Source organism: Macaca mulatta, chromosome 8, assembly GCF_049350105.2.
Source record: "Macaca mulatta isolate MMU2019108-1 chromosome 8, T2T-MMU8v2.0, whole genome shotgun sequence".
NCBI lineage: Eukaryota > Metazoa > Chordata > Mammalia > Primates > Cercopithecidae > Macaca > Macaca mulatta.
In genome coordinates this window covers 144,381,711-144,406,178 of record NC_133413.1, presented here as the reverse complement: position 1 = coordinate 144,406,178, position 24,468 = coordinate 144,381,711, and the positions used below count along the sequence as shown (strand labels likewise).

Sequence of the window (24,468 nt, the reverse complement as noted above, 5' to 3'; positions counted from 1 at the left end):
AAAGAGTTGGTGTATAATGTTATCAACATTTATAGCATCAGGACCTTATTGTTTTGTTTCTTCTCCAGCAGCTACTAGATTGCAGAGATAATCACAAAAGAGTTTATGTTTCTCTAATCAGGATGTAGGAGCAACAAGGAAACCACCTCTTAATCTGGAGTAAGATTTTATCTGGACAAAGCAAGTAAGAAATATGGTTATTATGCTAGGACTTGCATCCCCTCCCTTTCTGAATTGAGCAGAGGCTCATAAATTGTTTCCCCAATGTTTTCAGGCCAGCTGTTAGCTGTGTTTGCTGACTCTATGAATTATTAGTCAACGCGTTGCCACCTTGTTAATCATGGGAACATTTCTGTTGCCTATTTTGGTGAGAAAGTCTGCTTTCTCAAGGAATATACCATTCAGCAAATCAGAGTTTAATAGCCAGTGACGGTCACACATCAACTCTGTATCATCTACTTTCCTCAGCAGGCGTTACATTATTCCTCCGATTTTCAGTGCTGTCGATTAACATTTTCCCAATTTGAGAAAGCAGAGAAGTTTTTCAGAGTCATTTTCCCATTGATATGCCAAGGGAGCCTGTTTTTTAATGTCTTCTTTCAATTCTGTATGTATACATTCGTGTATGAAATAGGGGCCGTTGTAGACAGGATATTGACGTCGTGCCTAAATGCAAAGATTGATGCTTATTGGCTGCAGGACAATCGCCGCTAGGTGGAGTTATAATAAGTTGGTCATCCTGCCTATTACTAAGCACTGCACTCACACAGGGCTGAGGTCATTGCTTATGCTATCCAATCAACTCTGCAAGGTTGAACTATGGTTGCCATTTTGCACATGAGGAAGCAGGGCAGTGAATGGGTAAGTGAGGTTTCAGCAGGAACAGGGGAAGGTGGAATCGATGTGGTATGTGGGGCAATGGAATTGAGCCTACCTGGCACTCCAGGGCATGGATCCTAGGAACAGCCCAGGGCAACTCTTACTTGCTGTGTGGCTCAGATGGGCATTTTGTCTCCTTGCACCTCAATATGCTCAGGCATGTATGCAGGTGGGGATGCCTGCTTCTTTCCTGCCAACCTCACACATTTGGAGTGAAGATCAGGTGAAATAAAAATCCATGAAGCCAATTTATTATGTACATAAAATAATGTGGAACTTTAGTAGTTATTATTATATCCTAACTTTAATAGTTATTATTATATCCTAAAAGTTGAGATGGCGCCTGAGGGAAGAACTGACACGTACTGAGTATTTAATGTGATTTCGCCGAGTTCCAAACCCTTCCAACGTGTTCTCTTATTTGAACCCCACACAATGCCAAGTTGAGTTACGACTCTTATTTTATATACGAAGAACCTGAGGGTGAGAAGGTAAAGTAACTTGCTCAGTGGTATACAGCACATGAGCATAAAGACGAGGCCTGAACCTCTCTTTCCAACGACAGAATAACAGCCTGGCTCTTTTCACTCCATCATACTGGTAAAGCCAAAGCCATGCTTTTGCGCCTCTTTGAAAAACAAAAAAACAAAATCAAGCCACTCAGTAAAGGATATCTTTATCAAAAAGATGGAAATATAATGTGGTTGGATCCGATCACCTTCAAGAATTATTTTTTAGCTGTGACCATGTTGTTCGTTAAATATTTATTGAGCAAGAGCTGACCACAGAAACTGTTGTTGTTCAATTGGGTTTTATTGACTCACTTACCTCCACCTGGTCCCGTGGTGATGAATAGTACAAATAAAGTAAGCAGTAAGTGGAGAGAGCTCTATTTATTCTGCAGACAGGTAAATGAAGGCTTTAGACAAGTTACAGTGATTTGACCATTTCTGACTTCTGCCTCCCTGATGTTACAGTAAGCCAGATAAACAGTTTGCTTGCTTGGAAGCAAACAAAACACAGTAGGTAGTGGAATCCAGACTTTGTATTGAGAAACAGCCAATCACTAGTCAAATATGGAGTTTGGAATAGACTCACCTATGTTTGAATCTTGGTTTTGTCCCTTAATAAGTTCTATCACTGGGGCTGAGGCTCTTATCTGAGCCTATTTTCTCATCTGAAAAATGCAGATAGTCACAAGTGTCTGACCTATGGAAAGCAGATGACCCTGTTCCTGGACACTGTAGGTCCTCAACTGGTATGGGTTTCTCCTCCCCCAGTGCTCCCCCTACCCTCTCATCCCCATGGTGGAGGAAGCCTCCTGGTTGAATTCTTGAGATCTAGGATCTCACATAGTTGTTTTCCCAGATGAAATCCCTAGGTTGTTTTAATGACTTCCCTCCACCTCCTTTTTACAATGAAGTCACAAAGATCTTTCTGGTTGATTTGTCTTTCCTTTTCATAAAGTAGCCACGATAACAAACTTCATGCAAAATTGGCTCTGCAATACATTTTCATACTAATTAATAGCAGCCTCAATTGAGCAAGTTTTTTTAAGAAAATAAATTACATATATTCAGGTGTCTGGTTTTTACCGACATTAAACTTAACTACCCTGTTTGTGTCTCTTTATTGCTCTTCTTTTATAAGGATTATAAAAAAGAAGCTACAATACTTCAGCCAGGGGCTGGTAGGAAGCTGCCTTTTCATATTCCTAATAGCTTCAAATAAAATATGTTCAAGCACTCCTGGCCATCTGGCTGCTAAGGGTTGTTTAGAGAGGGCCCCCTCCTCCACTCCTGATTTTTATAAGCATCAATTCTATTTTCCAATTCCTTTGCTGGATTAAATTTATGAACTGCTCAGCCCTTTGGGTGATAAATCTGTTGATTGTGACCATTTCCTCATTCCAGTTTCCAATTAACATGATTGGTTTGGAATCTACAGGGACAGCTTAGGTCTTGTTACTTTCATCTTTCAGCTCAGTAGCTGAGTCAGCACAGATTTCAGCGACCGCCTCCCCTCTTTAGTCATTTTCCTACTCACACAACTTTTAGAACATGTAACAATAGCTCAATATTCTTTCCATCCATTTGAAAAAAAAAAACTAGATTTCAAACCTGTAGGTGCAGCTTGTAATTTTTCTTTAAAAATTTCCTTTTAGTACAGGTAATTTTCTATAACATTTTCATACAATGGGAAACTTCACGTTTGCACCGGAAAATGGATTCAGCTTCTAATCAGACAGCATTACAAGTGATTACGATGCTTTTTACAAATGCAAAGTGACATGGGGAAGGTAGAATCATAAAGAAGTGGAAATTTGCTTCAGGGTGTTCATGAGTTGCTGATTGTCTTTAGCGTCTACATTATTTTAAAAGCCCAAGTCCCAAGAAGAAGGCGGAAGGTCTAACAGAAGCCTGCACTTTCCCTGCACCCCACCTTTTTCTTCTTGTCGTCTTCCATAGTCCCTTGACCATCAGTGTCACCATCTCAATCACCAGTTGGCAGTTTGGCAATGTGGAAAGGATCCAGGTACAGGTTATGGAACAAGGTTGGTTCTTTTTTGACAGTGCTACTTGTGACCTTCATGATTTTGGTTGGAGGCATTTTTATCCCTCAGTTCCAATTATACTACCTATTAAACAAGAAAATAAAATAGTACCTTCCTCTCCCATGTGTGTTATGAAATAATGCAAACATAATAGCTAGCAGAAAGCTGGTGCATGGAAAAGAGATGATTTTATCCATTAATGTAGTCACTAAAAATGAACTCTGGAGCCAGAAGGCTTAGGTTCAAATTCCAGCTCCACCTCTTCCTGGTTGTATGACCTTGGAAAAATTACTTAATCACTCTGTGTTTCAGTTTCTTTATCTATAAAATGAGACTCATAATAATTATAGAATATATTTTATTATTGTGAGGTTAAATGAGATAAAATGTGCTAAGGGCTGAAACTGCAATGTATGTAAATATTCTCATCTACAACATTTATCAATAGCCTATTACTGTTTCCTTCAGCCAATATTTTTGAGCACTTACTTTGTGCCAAGCGTTTTTCTAGCTATTTGGCATGGTCAAAAGGGGAATTAGAACTTCAGATTCAGCTCAAACATCACATTCAAAGGGGAGCCTTTTTTTTTTTTTTTTTTTTTTTTTTTTTTGAGACAGAGTCTTGCTCTGTTACCTAGGCTGGACTGCAGTGGCACAATCTCGGCAAAGGGGAGCCTTTTCTGTGCTTGAATCTCTAACCAGATTAGCTCGCCTGTCATGAGTTCTTATAACACCAAGACCTTGTCTTCTCAGCACCTTTGACCATTAGTCTACACTGTTGTGCTAATTTAAATACTATTTCACCCACTAACCCATTAGCTCCATGAGAACAGGAATCGTGTGAGCTTTGGCTCAGTAACCATGTTTAGTGAAAGGATTGGCACATGATAAGAGTTCAATTAATACTTATTGAATGTCAAAAGGAGGTAGAATTCTTTCCCTTGAGGACCTTACATTTTAGCAGAATTGTGGAAGACAATGTGGTGATTCCTCAGGATCTAGAACCAGAAATACCATTTGACCCAGCAATCCCATTACTGGATATATACCCAAAGGATTATAAATCATTCTACTATAAAGACACATGCACATGTATGTTTATTGCAGCACTAGTCACAAGAGCAAAGACTTGGAACCAACCCAAATGCCCATCAATGGGACAAAGAAAATGTGGCACATATACACCATGGAATACTATGCAGCCGTAAAAAAAGGATGAGTCCCTTTGCAGGGACATGGATGAAGCTGGAAACCATCATTCTCAACAAACAAACACAGGAACAGAAAACCAAACGCCGCATGTTCTCACTCATAAGTGGGAGTTGAACAAGGAGAACGCTTGGACACATGGAGGGAAACAAAACACACCAGGGCCTGCTGGTGTGGGGGACTAGGGGAGGGATAGCATTAGGAGAAATACCTAATGTAGATGAGGGGTTGATGGGTGCAGCAAACCACCATGACACGTGTATACCTATGTAACAAACCTGCACATTCTGCACATGTATCCCAGAACTTGCACATGTATCCCAGAACTTGCACATGTATCCCAGAACTTGCACATGTACTCCCAGAAAGTACAATTTAAATATATGAATAAATAAGTAAGAAAAGCCAAGTCTGGAAAGAAGAGGAATTCATGGAACTCATTTCTTTGGGACAGGAGAGAGGATGAGGCCAGTGATATTCCTGGGGAAAACCCAAGACCAGGAGTTGTGACAGTGATAATTCTGTGCAGTTCCATATCTTACATTAGGTGATTTGTCAGCAAGTTTTTATTCTCCTCCCCCTCCCTGTGGGGTAGATTATATTTTCCTGCTCCACTGACTCTTGCTTAAACAACAGAAAGTGAGCAGATTTAATAAGAGCACATCATGCAGGGACTATTTAAATGTGCTGGCACAGTTTGACTGAGTTCCTGAACTCTAGCAATTTGCCTTGAGAAGTTTAATCCCTGGAAAGCAATGACACCTTCAACCTGGGCCCCAAAATGAATAAAGGTGGAGAAGACCCAACCTCAGCCTGAAGCCAAACCTGCTGCCTGGAGCAGATCAGCCAGCAGAGAGATTAGCCCACAGAAGCTGAACTGTAGTTGGCGGCAGATCCATGAGCACGGGAATAAATGTGCTTGTAAGCTACTGAGTTTCCGGTTGCTTAATCACGCAGCATTAGTGCACGAATAGCTCACTAATATACCACACTTCTGATTTTTGCTTTCTATTGTCTTCCTATATGCATCACATATTGAAGACATATTATTTGTCATAGATGCCACAGTCCATTGAAGATTACAAGGGGTGGGGTGTGAGTAAAGAGTCTGCTCTACACAGCCTTTATCTACTCAGGCTCCTTGTATCCAGGGATCAGCCATGCCCCAGGTTCCCAAAATCTTCCTTCAGACTTCAGGCATCTGTCAGCAGATGAATGAGGAGAGGGTACAGAGGATTGTTTAGAGGTTTTACGGGTTCTATACACATTGCATTGGCCCAAACTAATCGGTGACCGACCTAATTGCAAGGAAGACTGAAAGCAATGGTCTAGCACAAGGATTCCAGGGACAAGTCAAGGAACACAGAGGAACATCCATGCCATGGAGCTCAATAGAAGGAATTTAATGGGAGGGCCTAACTACAGAGGTGTTGGAAAAGCAGAAACCAGGAGAAGGTAAAGCAACTGAGAGATTAACAACTATAGGAGGCTGCTGCCACCCCTAGAGCTGATGGGCCAAGGAGCATGACAGTGCTATCAAGGTCCAGGAGCTGGCACTGTCCAGGAGATTCAGAACCTTGCAGGAGAGGCCTCCCAAGGATCCAGCCAAAATGTTGAGCACATGGGGCCAGAGACAAACTCCAAAACGGAGTTGAAACCATAAAGAACAGAGCCATCTCATAGGATCTAGAATGACCAGGACGGAGCCAGAACCAGTGCAAGCTACCACGGCAAGGGCAGGAATAATGAAGGAGCTTGAACTACCACATCAGACTCCACCAGAGGTAGAGTGAAAAGGGAAGACATACCTTGGCTTCTCTCCTTGACCTAGGCTGGTGTCCTGAAAGCAGAGCCTGAAACAGGGAATTGCATGTAAGTTATTTACTAACACAGGCTCCCAGGATAAATCGGAATGGCCAGGGAAGCAAGGATGAAAAAAGGAAAGAATGTAAGCAAGGATAGGCGTCTAGGTGACATGTAATTATAGCCAGATCCTGAAGGAAGCTTTGGAGGTAAAAATTGCATTCCAGTGTTTGTCCTGCCTTGAGGCAAGGGAGATGGGCTTTTGTCCACTGCACAGAAGTCAGTGATTAGATATAATTCCAAGGGGGCTGTGTAACTTCAAAACATCTCTGGTGACATGGCTCCAGCCACTAAAGACCAATTCCTCAGGGAAGATCACAAGTGGGAGCCTTCAGCAGCTGGGGGATAGGCACCCTGAACTGAAAAGAGACCCTGGGAATCTGAGTGAGGCACCAACAATGCCAGTTACACACTTCCTACTCTCCTATCTCCTAACAGACTTTCCTTTGTCTGAACTTGACTCATAAAGTCAAACATGGAGAACCTGTTTGCAAGAAAAAGAATGGGAGAGGGGCAAATCTGAGAGCAAACAATCAAACTGCTCAATAATACCTGTGAAGCTGAATTATACTTCCGCACATGTTTTAGGCTTTTTGGCACTTTGCAAAAATTGAATCTGTCAACAGTAGTTGGAGATTTACCATCACTAAGGAAATAGTTTTCAGTAGAAAATTATCATTTGCCTAAGAGTGCATGACAGATACTGATTTTGTGTCAAACATACTACAATGTACTCATCGACCCAAAGGCAGTTTGAGGAGAAGCCTAGATTCAAACTTGGATAGCGTTTATCTATCCCCAGCCATCTTTGAAGTGTTAAACCAAGAATATTTTAATTTTTTTCTTGCGGATATAAAGTATGCACTTTAAAGAAAAGTCTAAAAATCAGATAAGGTATAGGTATTGTGTACACTTTGTGTTAAATGCCTGGAATTACAGTGCATGGTTATTTACTGATTTATAACAGGCTTTCACTAACTTGTGAATTTGTTTTATGGACCCTTCCTGGAATGAATAGTGTGCACCTTTACATAATAGCTCAGGAGGACCTCGCTGTGTGGCCTGCCAGTTCGTTGCTCTCATGTAATTATTATATATAGCATATTTGCCCAGCTTCTCATAACTCTTTGCAAATGTTAGTTGTTGGGAGTGATCTGGTGTCCAAGAAGACTCTAGAATCCAGAATTTTTTTTAAAAAAGTTAAATTCTTTGAAGAGGATAGAAAGAGAAATATGTTGTAGCACTTGTAAATGCCGGGAAGAGAGTTGGCTCTGTGCATCTGCCAACTCATTTTCTTTTCGTTTCACTCTTACAAGTTATGTAGGGTGTCGTTGTGATGCAGAGAGCAAGACAGAGGCTCAGAAAGATCAGGTGGCTCACCCAAGGTCCCACATTCAGAGGTGGCAAAACCAGGATTTTACTGATTCTCAAGCCCATAACACCAAGTGAAATAACAATACCATTAATAACTGACATAAATGATTTGGGCCTCTGTACATTCTGCTGCCTCTACCTCCTCACTTGTTAGATGTCTCGGCTAAGACATCGCCTTCTCTTCTCTGGGAAGACTCCTCTTTAACCCCCAGTTCATAGTCCTCTCATGTGCCACCAAAGCACATTGTCCTCCCCACATAGTAATACTTACAGCTTCTATCACTGTGTTCCAATCGATTTACTCTCTCTGGTGCCCTGTAAGAATAGGGGCTTTCTTAGATTGGTTTCCCCAGCAGAGTTCCCATTACACAGAAGGTGCTCTACTAATACTTGTGGATTGCTGGGGGCCAGGCAGAATCTAGTCATATCACATTTCCTACTCCCTAAAAGGTCACCAGAGAAAAACATGCACACAGCACTTAACACAAGAGTTTTCTTAATTAATGCTAATCCTTCCCCATTTCTGTCTTCCCAATACTCCACCCGACTGCCTAAGGAAAATACATTTATACACACATGCGGGCGCACACACATGCTTTACTTCCCCCTCAGCTTTACTGAGATATAATTTGCAAATAAAAATTGTGTATATTCAAGGTATAAAACATGATGTTTTAATATGCATATACATTGTGAAATCATTACCACAATTAAGCTAATTAACATATCTATCACCTTACATGATTATCCTATTTTTGGTAATGATAACATTTAAGATCTATTCTCTTAGTAAATCTTAAGTGTATGATATGCTATGATTGACTGTCATCACCACGCTGTACATTGGATGTTCACAACTCATTCATCTTGTAACTGAAAGTTTGCACCATTTCACCCAAATCTCCCCATTTCCCTCACCTGCTAACCCCTGGAACCACCCTTTTACTTGTTTCTGTGAGTTCAGCTTCTTTAGATTCCATCTGTAAGTGAAATGATGTAATATTTGTCTTTCTGTTTCAGGTTTATTTCACATAGCATAATGTCCCCTAGTTTCATCCATGTGTTTGCAAGTGGCAAGATTTCCTTCTTTTATAAGGCTGAATAATATCTCAATGTGTACGTGTGTGTGTGTGCGTGTGTGTGTATCACATTTTTTTTATCCATTCATGCATCAATAGGCACTTGGGTTGTTTTCATATCCAGGTTATCATACACATTTTACTTGACTAATTTATTCTTTCTTCCCCTCCAAAACATTTATTTTAATTACTAAAGCTTAGAAGGCATTTATCAGTAAATCTTGTATGTATCAAGTACTGCAAAGAACTCAGTCCTGTAGCAAGTAAGTTCAGTGAAGTAAATTAGCAGTCCCAACATCTTCCTATCCTTCCCTCCCTCCTACCTTTCCCGCCTCTAGTTACCTTGGTCTCACTCTCTTTGATCTCGTAAAAGTAGAGAGTAGAACAGTGGTTGCTAGAGAAGGAGAAGAGTAGATGTGCAGGAGTGGGAAGATAGGGAGATGTTGGTTAACAAACACAAAATTGCAGCTAGATGGAAGGAATCAGTTCTAGTGCACCGAGGGTGACCACAGTTAACAATAATATACATTTTCAAATAGGCAATACAGACAATGTAGTAGAGAGGATTTAGAATGTTCCCCAAACAAAGAAATAATAAATATTTGAGGTGATAGATATGCTACTTATATACAATTACACATTGTATCCATGTATGGAAAATCCCTCTGTACCTCATAAATATGTATAATCATTATGTGTCAATTAAAATTTTTTTAAAATAATTATTCCATCCCTGAAGGGGCTACCCTGTCTAGTTGTGAAGTGTGCAGCTGTACACTGTAAATGCAGTGAGTGAAGCGGGCAGTGATTTCTGAACACGTGCCTTAACTTCCACCAAAACGTATGAAGTGCCTTTCATGTGTCAGGCTCTGTGCTAGCTCCTGTCTCCCCTGGGTGATTTTGAACTTTTTCTTAGGCTCTAAAGATTCTTTTTGCCTAGATAACACCTAAAAACTGAATGTGAACTAAGTCATATGATGTATGAGTGACCTGGGTAAATTATTGAATCCTTATAGGTTTCAGTTTTCTATACAAAGGGAGTAGTAAGAATGTAATTCTAATAGGGTTGTTTAGAGAATGGCACATAAAGCACTTAGCACAATGCATGGACCACAGCAAGTAATTAATCAAAAAGTGTTGCCAGTCATCATCATTACTGTATTAGTGTGTACTCACGCTGCTAATAAACACATACCTGAGACTCGGTAATTTATAAAGGAAAGAGGTTTAATTGATTCAGTTCCACATGGCTGGGGAGGCCTCACAATCATGGCAGAAGGCTAATGAGGTACAAAGTCACATTGTATATGGCGGCAGGCTAGAGAGATCATGTGCAGGAGAACTTGCATTTATGAAAACCTTTGGATCTCATGAGACTTATTCACTATCATGAGAACAGCACAGGAAAGACTCATCCCTAGGATTCTATTACCTCCCACTGGGTCTCTCTCACAACACGTGGGAATTATGAGAGCTACAATTCAAGATGAGATTTGGGTGGGGACACAGCCAAAGCATATCAATTACTATTCCTTGTTTTGCCTTATTTGATATTCACAATATTGGTGAAATGCAGATTTTGAGGGGAGGGTGCTCTTTATTTTGTTCCTGATATTTCTATAGAGGTTGAGGGAAGGAGGTTCCTTCTGGATTTACCAGAGATAAACAGTTTTAGAAGAATGTTTCTGTTCCCTTTGCCTACTCTCAAGTCTGCAGGAGTCCTGTGTTAATGAGATTACTCAACTGGGTTGAGGGAAGGGGTTTCCTTCTGAATTTACCAGAGATAAACAGTTTAGAAAAACATTTGTGTTCCCTTTGCCCACCCTAAAGCCTACAGGAGTCCTGTGTTAATGGGATTGGTCAACTGGTAATGACATAGCTATCGTATTTTATTATCCTAAGACTCATATTTTTTTCTCTGTTTTTTAAAAATCCATCACAGAGGAAGGGTATGATTAATTGTAAGTTTTTCTGCAAACTATCCCTTTTTTCTCTATTTCACAAATTTAGAAAGTGAGGCTCGAAGAAGTTGGGTCACCTCAAAAGACATGGCAGAGCTGGAATCTCAACCCGTTTTCTTCCCAACTCTAAGTCCAGAGTCATCTCCTTTCATTCTCTGCTGGATTCATTAACCAAGTAGCCTGCTTTGACTCTGAGCTTGTGAAAACACTTCATTTGTAGGTAATCTCTACTTTCACAACTCAAATTCAGAAAGAAATTTTGATTCATTTACTTAGAAGTACTGTAATGGACACACCCATGCAACTTCAGTTTCTGGTCTGACATATGAAGAGCTTAGAAGTTGTCACTTCCATCCTCACAACTAAATAAAAACCAAATAAACTGAAAATATCAACAACTCTTCTTAGATCCTTCAGAGAACTGAGGTCACTGGGCAAACTTCTGCCCCTAAACCTGGAGTAGCAGAGAGGTGAGTACAGAGAATCACAGCTTATGGAGGGCAGAAGTCCACAGCTGGAACCAATACCAGTAGGAACACTCAATTATAACTGACAAATTTCTGGAGGCTCCATGTGGACTACTTTGAGAGTTAATAAGTTTGGGGAGCGGGCAGTCTTCAGGAAGACCCAAACTTTCATGGCTTTACCTACAAAAAGGACCCTACGGGTTCTCAGGATGAATTTGGGGAAACATCCCCCTCATGCTTCCAGGAGGGGAGGAGAAAAGTAGACATTTTGAATTATGCCCAGAGCTCTCTGTTCTCCTTATTAAAGCCTGCCCTCAGGAGAATCTATTTTACCAGCATCTAACTGACCTGGGAGAAGGGGAAACATCCAAGTCCAGACTCCATTAACCTTTATGTCTCACCTAAGCAGGGAGGAAAGGGAAAGCCGGGAAGCACTTGTGAAGGTCATAGCTTAGGGACACTGGCTACGTAAAAGCAACTGAGACATAGTCAAAGGAATAGAGAACATTTTTCCTCCCCTCATTCCTTACCATCCCATGAATGAGTGGGCTGCCTGTATAATAACAGAAGTTACAACTAAGAAAACTATAAGCCTCAGATATTATTTTAGAAGGATTTTGTAAGGACACCCAATGACAACAGATTAAGACAGAAACAGTAGATACATCAGAGGAAATTTTAGCTTATGACACCACAGGTACAACAAACAATAGACAGCCTAACTTTTAGCCGTGTAGTCATACAACCTCACACTAAAGGCGTATCTACTTAAGCTCCTTCTACCACATACCCCATGTCCTGCATTCAACAGAGAGAAATTATAAGCATTACTGAAAGTCAAAAACTCAATTGAAGACACAAAGCAAGCATCAGAACCAGACTGAAATACAGCAGAGATTTTTGATTTATCAAATGGGGAATGTAAAACAACTCTGATTAATAGGATAAGGACTCTTATGTAAGAAGTGGACAACATGACAGAAAAAATGGGTAATGTCAGCAGAGAGATGGAAACTCTAAGAATCAAAAAGAAATGCTAGAAATGAAAAACACTGTGACAGAGGCTGGGCACGGTGGCTCACACCTGTAATCCTAGCAGTTTGGGAGGCTGAGGTGGGAAGACCACTTGAACTTAGGGGTTGGAGACCAGCCTGGGCAACATGGCGAAACTCAATCTCTATCAAAATTTTAAAAAGTATCAGGGTGTGATGGCACATGCCTGGAGTCCTAGCAACTCAGGAGACTGAGGTAGGAGGATTGCTTGAGCTTGGGAGGTCAAGGCCGCAGTGAGCTTGGATCATGCCACCGTACTTCAGCGTGGGCAACAAAGCAAGATCCAGTCACAAACATAAGCACACACACAAAAACACTAACAGAAACGAAGAATATCTTAAAGGGCTCATTAGTAGACTGTGCACAGCCAAGGAAAGAATCAGTGACCTTGAAAATACGTTAACTGAAACGTCAAAACCTGAAGAGGAAAGATAAAAGAGGGTAAAAACAAAACAGAAGGGAACATCTAAGAGCTTCGGGACCGTTTAGGAAGTGTAACATATACATAATGGGAACACCAGGAGGAGGAAACAGAGCAGAAAAGAAGAAATGCTTGAAGTAATAATGGCTGAATGTTTTCAAAAATTAAGGACAAACACTAAACCACAGATGCAGGAATATCAGAGAACACCAAACGGGATACATACTAAAAGATTTACATCTAGGCATATCATATTTAAACTATAGAACATCAAAGACAAAGTAGAAATCTTAAAGTAAGCCAAAGGGTAAATAATTCCATCTTACCTTTAGATGAGCAAGGAGAAGCATTATATCAGTCTTGTCTTCAGAAAACATGCAAGAAAGAAGAGGGTGGGGTTAAATGTTTAAAGTGTTGACAGAAAAAAACATACCTCGAATTCTATATTAAGCAAAATTATCCTTCAAAAGTAAAAGGGAAATAAAGACATTCCCAGACCAGAAAACAAAAATTGAGGGAACTTGTTATCGATAGGGCTACTTTGCAAAAAAGAAAAAAAAAGTTCAAAAATAGCATTTTAGAGAGAAGAAAAGTGATATTATCCAGAAAGCAGGATCTATGTAACGGAAGAGAGCATTAAAGAAGGAATAAATGAAGATGCATTGGTTTGCTAGGGCTGTCATGACAAAGTACTACAGGCTGGGTGGCTTAAACAACAGAAGTTTATTTTCTCACAATTCTGGAGATGAGAAGCCCAAGATCAAGGTGTCAAAGGGCTGGTTTCTTCTGAAGCCTCTTTATTTTCTTGGCTTGTAAACGGCCATCTTCTCCCTGTGTCTTCACAGGGTCTTTCATCTGTGTGTGTCTGTCCTAATTTTCTCATTTCATAAAGACATGGGTAATACTGGATTAGGATCCACCCTAATGACCTTATTATAACTTAATTACCTCTTTAAAGACGTTGTCTCCAAATACAGTTCCATTCTGATATGTTGTCTCTATGCTAATTCTATGCTAATTCCATGCTAATTCCAAGGCTGAGCCCTCAATAGGCCCCACACCCCTCCATAAGGCCATGTGTTTTCTTTGGGGTAGTGAATACTATGGGCATCCTTCCATTGCCTAACTTCATTGCAGTGGCAACTGTTCCTTGGCAAAAAAAGAAAAAAAAAAAAAAAAAGACAGCAGCGTGTAAGGCATTTGATAAATCCATACATTGGCTAAGCGTCAGAGACTGGAAAAGCATATTCAGTCACATAAATCTAGGTTAGCTGTCAATTTCAGTGAGAGCAAATTCCTACATCACCAGAATGAATGACGTTTTAATCAGTCTGCCTCCAGGTAGGCTGGCTGATTCTCTCACTGAATTAGGCACCATAAAAGGCCTCAGGGCTGGTTGCTGTTTCTGTAACAGTGCTCACTGGGCAATGGCAGTAACTGTGTCAACCCAGGTGAGGGGAAGTCCTGCTTACAAGAATAGCCTCAGTCCATGCTACTATGAACACTTGTCCATAGACCCTTCGAGCAAGCATGGGAATTATATGGAAAGGAGGCTGAATGTTATCGGTAGAAAACCCTAGCCACCTGATTATTAAAGACCTCTTCTGCCAAAAAAAAAAAAAAAAAAAAAAAAGAAAAAATCCTATCGGTGAATATTTTCAATGGGCGCAGTTCAAATTTTTGTTATTATTCTTAGCAAAACACAGACTTAATTAGCCTGAGCAAAAAAATAACTTACTGGAAAGGTAGGAGTAATTGAAGGAATTGAAGGAGATGCTGGAGATTCAGGCATCAGAAGGCATCCAGGTGGCAGGAACTAGAATGGTAGTTAGGCTGACTAATCATCTCAACCAGAAGCCTTTGGACAGTGACAAAAAAGCGCTACTGATAACTGTGTTGGGATAACAGGCACGTATCAGGACTTTAGTCCACGTCTTCTGACTCCAGTGCTTTCGGCTGGTGCAACCTCATGCAAGATACTTGACTGCTTTTAGACATTTCTAGACTCTGCTACTTTATCTCTAACTTGGCAATGAAAAAGCCTGGCAGGAGTTGGATTGTTTTAAACACAAAATGAAACAATGCATATAAATGCGATAACAATGCATATAAATCCAGCACATTGTGAATTTTCAATAACTCTATTCCTCTGGGGCCTCTACCTTATTCTTTTTTCAAAAAGGATTTGAGTTTTTTGCAATAAAAAGAGTTCCAGTTCAGTCTTAGGAGATGGACAAATCTGGATTTGATTCCTGACGCTGCTGTTGATTAACTGTGTGACCTTGGGCAAGTTTTGTAACTTCTTCAAGCCTTAATGTACTTCAAGGAAGAAAGATCTCCACCTCCAGGGTGTTTTATGAGATGAGGCTTAAATGAGATGAGAGTTTTGGAAGTGCCTGGTGCCCTCTCCAGCAGCAGTAGGTGCTCAGTGAGCACAGTGGAATTGGCATGTTCATTTCCAGCTCATCAGAGCTTCTCAGTGCTTCCGAGGTAAATGAGAACCCCTGCAGCAAAATAAAATGTTCTCAAACCACAGAGCAAATAAGCAATTTGTCAGGAAGTCCATAAGATAAGGAGGCATGAATAATTCCAAGGTATCCTCTGTGGTACCACAACAGTCTCTGATGGTTCTTGGAGAATCTGCTATAATCAACCACCAGCAGGCGCTTGCATTGAACAGAAGAGAAAGGATCACAATTGGAAAAGATACAATCACAAAAGTTTAAATCCCAAAAGATCAAAATCCTGAAAATATAATTAGGAAAAAATAATAAAAAATTATTTAAAAGATATTTATTTACATTTTTTAAAAGGGATTCATTTGAGAAACATACAAAAACATGACAGGACATTTCATAGGCCATGTTACATGAGAAAATAGGCAATAGTCACACATATTTTTGCGAGGATAAACACTCAAATATACTAACAACAGTCACATAAGTGTAACAATTATAAGTAGATAAACTGCATTCATAAAGGAATAGCTTATGTAAGTGCAGTCATTTGACATACCATGACAGACAACTTAAGTCTTTGGATGAGGAAAAAAAACCATGATGGGTCACCACTGCGTATGCAGTCGCCCAAAGAGCTATCTCAAGAAACTTTTTTTTTCCCACAAATGCAGATGTATACGAAGGATATCCTCTCGCTTATCGAGGAAGTTTCAATGTTGTGCGCACATTCACAACAATTACACACCAAGTCTACATTGTGACAGTGCACTTTTGTGGAGTCAAATTTCCAAAAAGAAAAAAAAGCATAAAACAAATTAGAATTTGTATCTCCAGTACTGAAAATGATGTGAAGATGGAATACATATCATAGCAAATTGTAAATAATAATGCTGACAATTTAAAATAGTGGGGGAATAACTTAAATATAAGAAAAAATTTAAAAATTGACACACAGAAGATGTATTACGGGAGTAAATTATGGGCAATTGCAAAGAGGTCTTCCATAAGGGCTCTCCGATTTTCCTGATTATTAACTATATTTGGAAGTCTTGCAACATGATGAGTAGCTGCTTTTTCTCTTTTAGGGTATGCCTCTTCTAGAAGAATACGTTCACATTTGTTTTCTACCTGGTGCTGCTCCTTTTGAAATTATTCTATGATTTGATATACATTGACTTAAGCATTCCCTATTAAAATTTTCCATCTTCTATGTCATGCTTCTGTGTTGTTTTGAATACCTAGAAATTCATTTTGCATGGACTCATATATAGACAACAGATTCAGTGAAAACAATGCTGGTGACTGAACAGCAACACCATTGTGTAAGTGTCTTCTTATCCTGCCATACACATAATTATTTTCAAACCAGTCGGTAACTTCACTGACTTCTTCAAACAAATGTCGTTTTAATTCATTAAAAGCTCCTGGAACTTCATCAGCTGAAAGGAATGCCAATGCAGACAAAAGATGCATTTTTAAACCAAAGTTTTCATGGTTGTCGTATCATGCAGCTAATCCACTCATTTAAATTGTCCACCAAATGCACTGGGCTGAATGGAAAAAAACAACGAACTTTATTGGTAACTCCTTGAAGTTTACTTTTAGAAGCCTTCATAGCACCTAATTCCAAAGATGTCAGTATGTCTATTAGACAGTAGGGATTTTAGACTTTAGGGATTTAGACTAGGGATTTTGATCTTTCAGGATCTCAGCATTCAGGATTATGACATTCTTGATTATGACTTTCAGGATTATGATACGAACCTGAGCAGGGAAATCCCCCCTCTTCTGGAATGAAATTCTGGAATCCACTGGACTTGTTCTTCCTGTTCCCATGTTCCTCCAGTGGCCCTGTTGCCTGGGGCGCTTGAGGGAGCAATAGCAGACTTAGATATCTGGACAGGAAGAGAGGTATGAGTTTTATTTCCATATTTGTCCTTTTGTGTTTGACTTTAGGAGTCACTATCTACCTCTAACTTCATTATCTCATCAATAAGAGGAATCGGGGCTTTGGAGTATTGGTCAGCATCAGGCACAGGTGCCATCCTCTCCTCTACCCAAAGCCCATGATGTGCATCAGGAACTCATCAGGACACTTTTGTGCCGAGCCCAGACAGGCTTCAGAACCCTTGTCTAGATGACCACTGGAAATCAGTCTATGTTAGTTCATGAAATAAACCAAGTTTAAAATAGTGATAACAACAGCTCACGCTATTTGAGTGCTTACTGTGTGCATTACATGTTTTAACTTGTTCAAGCCTCACAACAATGCTAACTATTACTGTTATCCCCATTTTATCAATGGACAAAACTAACAGCTCATCCATATTTGACTATAGGGGGGACACTTGTGTCTGTACTTACTCTGTCAGCCTGGAAGGAGGGCTAGCTATTCCATCTTCACCCTTTACTCTTATAGCTCCTACATTCTATGATTCCATCATCAAACTTTTTCTTGCCCCTCGAGGTTGGTTGTAACCTTAGGTGATTCTGTTCTCTCTGCATCTCTTTCTCTCTTTTGGTCAATTTTCTCTGTCTCTGTGTCTTGCCTGGCTACCTTCTCTTTAGTACTTGCTTCACAGGAAGAAATTCTACTGGTGCAGCACAAAGCTGTGTCTATGAGTTGACACTCAATTCTCTTTATGGTGCAATGTGGCCAAGATACCACTCCCATACCCCTCCCCATCTATATGACTGTTTCACAGGTGGTAATGACAAAAGGTAAGGTTTGGGTATCCTTGCCCCCAAAATATCCTCACCCACCTATTTAATGTGTTCTAGTAACAAAGTTTTTTCATCTACAGGATTTTGTCTTATCTGCACAGCCCTATGAGATAGTTGTTAATCATTTTTATTTTATGGAGAAGGAAACAGGCTCAATGAGGTAAGGTGACTCACTCAGGTAATAATTCACATAGCTGGGTTTTAAAGTTGGGACTTCAACTCTAAGACACATAAACAGGAAAAAAACAAGAATTTTCCAACCCCTCAAAGAGATCTAGGGCCCATAGAGTCAGCATTGTAATGAAAAACAACAGTAGACCTGCTTTGGAGTTAGGGAATATGGAATCTTGTCTTTACTTGATAGCTGACTGGTGGCCTTGAACAAGTCACTTGAACAAGACTGAGGCTTGGAGAAGCCTCAGTCTCTGTCAGTCTCTGTTGATTTAAAATGTTAACATTGAGACGACTTTCCTGCCTCTTGGGACAATGAGGAAATGGCTCTGTGTGTGCAGAGACATGAAGTGATGTAATTGGTGTTACCATTAGTGTTCCTACCCATATTCCTGCTACTCCTTTAATATTAACCTTTCTTGACTTCAAGCTCTCTGCCCTCAGCCCCTGGACATCAGCTGGTGTCACTTTGTATAGTATTTCAAGCAGAGAAGGAGAGGAGGCAGGATGTAAAAGTCACTGTATTTCTCTGGAACATGTGAACAAGGGTCTCTATCCAGGCTGATACAGGGTTTTGGGTGGAGTTAGGTGCATAGTGGGTTGAGGCAAAAGAGAATGCTGTCTGGGTAGAGTTTCAGGCCAGACAGGGACCTGCCATGGTGGGAACATTGGCAGAGCTTAGTGAAAAAGACTCATAGCAGGGGTTGAAGGAGGCCCAGGCACCAGGGACTTACCTTAGGGATCCTGGTTCCTAGATGTGGAGGCAGCCAAATGACTCCCAGACCCCACCCATCCTGTCTCCTTAGGGCTCAGAACTGAGGGCCATTGAGTCCTCTAAAGGCAGAGGGTCAGGAGAGAGAACTAGGGCACACACACACAGACATAACCAACCAACAGGGCTACCTCTTCAGCCCCTAGACATCCACAGAAGCCTCTCTGTCCTGTTTGCATGCAGTTTAAAGACAGGTGGAGCTGACAAAGGCTATTGCAGGGCTTCATTTTTTACCTTGTTCAAATTCATCGTACGGATTTGGCCCATCCATCTAGACAACTTTGGACCTAGAGTGACTTCCAAGCCAGCCTCAGTGCTTCTATATTTTGGGTCAAGTTATATGAGGTGTATAACTTGGTAACTGCTCTCAAATTCCTCTGAAAAGATTTTACTTTCAACATGACTAAGGCAGCATCATGGGTGCTATAGTTTGTATGTCTGTGTCTCCTCCAAAATTTTTGTTGAAATTTAATCCTCAATGCAGCAGTATTGAGATAGGGCTTTTAGAAGGTGATTGGGCCATGAGAGCTCCACCCTAAGAATGAGATCAGTGTCTTATACACGGGCTGCAAGGAGCTATCTAGGCCCTTTTGCCTGTTCATCCATTCTGCCTTGTGAGGTCACAGCATTTATCCTACCAGAGGATGCAGCAACACAATAGGACACCACCCTGGAAGTGGAGAACAGACCCTCACCAGACACTGAAACTGCCAGCACCTTAATCTTTCACTTCCCAGTCTCCAGAACCATGAGAAATAAATATCTACTTTTTACAAATTACCTAGTCTTGGGTATTTTGATATTGCAACACGAAAGCACTAAGACAATGGGCCTTAATCGTGCTAGAAAATACCAAACAAAAACTGCAGTCTCCTCTAAGAAAAATGTTGAATCCCATTTCCTAGCATTCAGAGGCCTGTTTACTAATTCATGGGATGATAACTTTACCAAAGACATATGCTAAGAATCCTTATCTTGTTTTCCAGAATAATCTTTCCAAAGACTCAAGATTGATCAAGCTGCTCCCTGGCTTCCTAGCCCCTCAAGGAATATCCAATCACCTTACCTTGGCTTAACAGCCAAATCACAATCTGACCCAAGAGGAGCTCTCTGGTGTTATGTCTCCACACCTTTTTGAAGTTTTCTGTATACAGCCACATTCCCCAGGCCCCAGGCAAACTGGAGTCATCTCTATTCAGTGGACTTGCTGGATCCTGTCATGGCTGTGTCTTCACACATTTATTAATCCATACATGTCATTGGGTGTCTCGGGTGTACCATGTTGCTGTCTAGGTTCAGAGGTGAGAGAACAGGAAATTCAAATTTTTTATGCTATATGTCTTACATTCTAAGGAAGAAACAGACATTAAAGTACAAGAAAATAAATCTATAGCACAATGTCAGGATAAATACTGTGAGCAGAGTTCGTGCCAGTTAAAGGGATAGAGAGCAATGGAGGCTACTGTTTTAAGAAGCATGAATAAGAAAGGTGATATGATTTGGCTCTGTGTCCCTATCCAAATCTCATCTCAAATTGTATCCCCACATGTAGAAGGAGGGATCTGGTGGGAGGTGGAACAAGGGATCATGAAGGTCGATTTCCCTCATGCTACTCTCATAACAGTGAGGGAGTTCTCACAAGGTCTGATGGTTTAAAAATGTGTGGCAGCTCCCCACTTGCTCGCTCTCTCTCCCCTGCTGCCACATAAGATGTACTTTGCTCCCTCTTTGCCATCTACCATGATTGTAAGTTTCCTGAGGCTTCCCCAGTCATGAGGAACTGTGAGTCACATAAAGCTCTTTTCTTTATAAGTTACCAGTCTCAGGTAGTTCTTTATAGCAGTGTGAAAATGGACTAATACAGAATGCATCTCTGAAGAGAGGACATTCAAGCAGAGACCTGAATTAAAGGGGGAGCAAGCCACATAGATGTCGAAGGAAGGAGGGAGATTCCAGGCTGAGGGTAACAGTGGGTCATGCTGGTGCACAGGATCAAGACAGTTCCAGTTCTTATAGAGCTTACATTCAAGCAAAGGACATAGACACTGAAAAAATAATTCCACAATAGCTGTCGTATTTACCCAAATCATAAATAATTGCGTAGTGCGATGCATGTTACAAAAATGTAGAATGTAATGGAAGCATGTAACTGGGGAATTTAAACTTGTCTGGGGCATGTCAGATTGATTCTTTCAATTATCTCACTCCAATTCCTTGAGTTTTGTCTCTACTCCATTTCTGAGAAATCTTAGGAAAGATAAAACCTTGGTGTTAATCAAATAGAACATGTTCCCCACTTGTCTTCCCACCAGAAACACCTGAAGTGCTTCTATAAAATACTCATGATTAAGCCCACCATATACCTATCAAGTTGGTTCCCCGAGAATGGCCCAAGAATTTTTATTTTAAAGAGAGTTTTTGTTTTGTTTTGTTTGTTTGTTTGTTTGAGACAGACTCTCACTGTCACCCAGGCTGGGGTGCAGTGGCACAATCTCGGCTCATTGCAACATTTGCCTCCCAGGTTCAAGCAATTCCCCTGTCTCAGCCTCCTGAGTAGCTGGGATTACAGGCATCCACCACCACGCCTGGATAGTTTTTGTATTTTTAGTAGAGATGGGGTTTCACCATGTTGGCCAGGCTGAACTCCTGACCTCAGGTGATCTGCCTGCCTTAGCCTCCCAAAGTGCTGGGATTACAGGCATGAGACACCACAACCAGCCTTTATTTTGTTTTTGAGATAGGGTCTCACTCTGTTGCCCAGGCTAGAGTGCAGTGGTGTGATCATGTCTCACTGTGTCCTCAATCTACTCAGGCTCAGGTGATCCTGTCACCTGAGCCTCCCAAGTAGCTGGGACTACAGGCATGTGCCACCATACCCAGGTATTTGGTTGGTGCAAAATTAATTGCAGTTTTTTTTCATTACTTTAATGGCAAAAATCACAATAACTTTTGCATCAACCTAATAATTTTTGTATTTTTCATAGAAATGGGGTTTTGTTGCATTGCCTAGGCTGGTATCAAACTCCTGGGCTCAAGTGATCTGCCAACCTCTGCCTCCCAAGTTGCTGGGCTTAGCTTAGCTAAAGAGACATCTAATACACAGTCAGTTCTCTGAAGCCTCCATCCCACCTGCCAACATTTTTCTTTTCCTTTTTTGAGATGGAGTCTCGCTCTATTCCCCAGGCTGGAGTGCAGTGGCACGATATTGGCTCACTGCAAGCTCCGCCTCCTGGGTTCACGCCATTCTCCTGCCTCAGCCTCCTGAGTAGCTGGGACTACAGGTGCCCGCCACCACACCTGGCTAATTTTTTGTATTTTTAGTAGAGACGGGGTTTCACCATGTTAGCCAGGATGGTCTCTATCTCCTGACCTCATGATCCACCCGCCTCAGCCTCCCAAAGTGGTGGAATTACAGGCATGAGCCACCGTGCCCAGCCCCTGCCAACATTTTTTATCTGGTACCTTTGTAATTGAGAGGGGAGCTCACTCCTCTTCCACTATTCTAGTAAAACCATATCCATTTTTGGACAGCTCAAATAATTAAAAATCAGGCCTTCATGTTGAGCATCAATCTGGTTTTTGTTGTTGTTGTTGTTGTTGTTCTGCAGTCTCTATCAAACTTGTACAGCAGATGCTTGTGGCCCTTGAAAACATTTTGTTTTTAGACTGAAGTTTTAATGCTTAAAATTAATTATTAGCCTCAGAAGTAGAGATTTTACTTATCTGGCTCCTCTCAAAAAATCAGATCTTTAAACACAGGACTGGTTTCCTAAAAAGAAAAATGGGAAGGACTTGAGCAGCTGCTGCCTGATTTTTATTGGAGTCTGAGCAACCCATACAGCCACACTCAACCCACCCTGGGTCATCTTCACCTGGTCCACCTCATCATCTTCATTGTTGGCCCAGCCCCTTTAGATGTTGGATTTGAGGTCTCTCTTTCTTGTTATGGTTTCTGGGAATCTCAGACAATTCTTCGTCCTCCTTTATGTGATCACCTATTCTGCTCTGGATTCTGTGACCATCACTCTCCCAAGCTTTCTCAAGCCTCACATCCTCCAGGTGTCCATCTCCCTGCCAGAGCCGGGTTTCCAAACTCTCTACCATCTTGGTTTCTCCTCTAGATCCTTCAGTGTGTTAAAGTTTTTCCCAAAAGCAAAAAGCAACATTCATTTCTTGAATGTCTAATACAGCATATGAACTTCAGAGTTTCAGATTTGTTATCTTCTTCAAAATCCTGGGTTTGTACATCTCCATTTTTCTCCAAGTTCTCCCACGTCCACACTTGTTTCCTTCCATTCAATGTTCCTTTGACATTTTAATTTTACTCTCCTTTCATATCTGCAGCCTGCCCAATTCACCCACGCATTATTCCCAATTTTATTAAGAGATTATTGCTTACCTACAAAATAAATCTCCTCACATCTCAGTAGCTGCCAGTTCACGTTCAGTTAATAATGTCTTCCCTTGATCTTTTGCAAATAGTTTCACACTTCATTAAGAACCTTAGTAAAGCTCTCCAACGCACACACATGCACTGACTCTTACCCACATACGCAGCAGGAGGCCAACGTATTTACTCATGAGCCCTTCTGATAAGTAGAAAATTATCTTCATTGGGAAGGAATGCTTTTATAAGTGTTTTGATTGATAGCATAGGAGGTGGGTTCAGTTCCCAGCTCTGACTCACCACCCCACATTGTTCTGGGAATTAGCTGCTGTCAGTTACCCAGTGAGGGAAAAGTGGTTTGGCATAAAAACCAAAGAAAAGTTTGAATTCCCAGGGGAAAATCAAGGAGAAAAGAGAAAGGAGGCAACTAGTGACTGTGTGGGTCAGTGACAGCCCATGGTGGGGTGGCCAGAGAAGGACTTTTGGAGAAAAGTCCCCCTAACTCTCATCTCCTTCTCATTTTTTAGTAAAGTCTACATTGATCACCAATTCTCTTTGGGACAGTGGATTTCTTTGGGGGAAGGCAAAACTATGCCAAGTTTTGTATCCAGGCTTTGAGAGGTCAAAAACAGAGATGGTGTGGACCCTGGAACTACAGACAGAGGAGATCATGGAAGGAAAAGTCTCTAAGAGTTGAAGAAATGGTGGATGGCCTATGATGTCCACAGGCCATGGCTGGATTCTGAGCTAATAATACCAATTCCCCAAGATGCTGAAGTCCTTAGCTCTCCTCTTAGTTATCTACTTTTTGCCATTTATCTACTGATTAATATATCATTTTTCTATATCAATGGCTTTAAAGTTAGCCAAGCAAATACTTCCTTTGACATATTGAACCACAAAACTTCACCCCTAGGTTGGAGATGGGGAGCAAGTGACTGGGGTTTATAGGTTCACCAAAGTTAAGAAATGGAAAAGAACTTAAGGATCCTAAAGAAGTGACTGAATCCCCTCTGGTCCATTGGTATATACTTGCAAACTGTATTTGAGCACCCCATTGGTGAGGCTCACTTCTTGAATCAGTCCAACACATTC

The 24,468-nt window shown here is 40.9% G+C and overlaps 1 long non-coding RNA gene across 2 annotated transcripts; it reads right to left on the bottom strand.

The window, feature by feature from the left end:
- Positions 1-12,665: 12,665 nt before the first annotated feature.
- LOC144330559 (uncharacterized) lies at positions 12,666-23,570 on the bottom strand. Of its 2 annotated transcripts, none has more exons than XR_013396857.1 (4): positions 23,386-23,570; positions 20,053-20,275; positions 17,084-17,214; positions 12,666-13,224 (listed from the first exon to the last, which is right to left on the bottom strand). It is a non-coding gene; the product is annotated as an uncharacterized LOC144330559 (long non-coding RNA). The 2 variants fall into 2 exon arrangements; XR_013396856.1 differs by lacking the exon at positions 12,666-13,224 and adding an exon at positions 14,492-16,869.
- Positions 23,571-24,468: the final 898 nt, after the last annotated feature.